This window comes from Amphiura filiformis, chromosome 2 (genome assembly GCF_039555335.1).
Source record: "Amphiura filiformis chromosome 2, Afil_fr2py, whole genome shotgun sequence".
NCBI lineage: Eukaryota > Metazoa > Echinodermata > Ophiuroidea > Amphilepidida > Amphiuridae > Amphiura > Amphiura filiformis.
This window is the reverse complement of record NC_092629.1, coordinates 6,881,470-6,882,453: the sequence shown is the minus strand read 5'-3', so window position 1 is coordinate 6,882,453 and position 984 is coordinate 6,881,470.

Sequence of the window (984 nt, the reverse complement as noted above, 5' to 3'; positions counted from 1 at the left end):
TATAAGGCTTGATCATGTTAATATACGTTCGCTGTTCAGATCTCTGTGCTTGTTGAGAAAATTAAGCTAAATTTATACTCCATCGCTGGGCTGCATTTGCAGCGATTGGTTCCTAGCAGATGAGGTAGTGCAATTTTAGTCGGGATTATGCACTTTCAGTTTCTCACGCGCTTGAACGGGAATTGGATTGCGTGCTTTTTCGATGTCTAGTGAGCAAATTTCTTCAATATTTTGAGAAAATTATGTCCACTTTTCTATTCTATATTGTTTGGTAATAATGTCTTTTGCCAATAGTATGTTTAAAGTTGTAATTTTGTGTTTTTGATCTAAAGATCGGATATTTTCGCTCCAGATTCAAATTCTGAACCCTTCGCATAAAGGGTGCCGATTTCGCAGAACTTGACGATAATTTTGCCTTTTTGGACACTAAAATGCATTCGATCCTTAATTTTGTTTCAACCGAGTCTTAAATTAGCAAGCACAATAAGGTTGGTACCACTTTTTTATATACATTGATAAAATTTAAAGATTTTTTTTCAAGTTTCTAACCGGCGCAAATCGTTAAGTGTGTATTTGGCGTAAGCCAGTCCTTAATAGGCACGGGCGATATAGGACTGCAAGCAAGTCTAGTGCAATTTCTGTTGTGCTGGCACCTCTGCGCCGCTGCACGCTGGTCAAATTATCTGACGGTACTATACTAGTTTTTTAGCTAGCCACAATCAAACTTCTTACCATGCTCACTAGGGTGATTCACAAAAATGAAATTGGTATTTTTCAACGGGACACCCCCCTCATTTTGTTCATTTTTATAATAAAATCATACCTACAAAATATGAAAAAATTCAAAAAAAAAGTTTAGGGGTGCTACCGGTCATGAACTTTTTGTACACAAAGTCAATGGGATTTATGAGCCATTTTCTTTACAACACAAAAAAGCCATGTTAATTTTCCTGATTGTGCCAAAAATATTTGATCATAATGTGA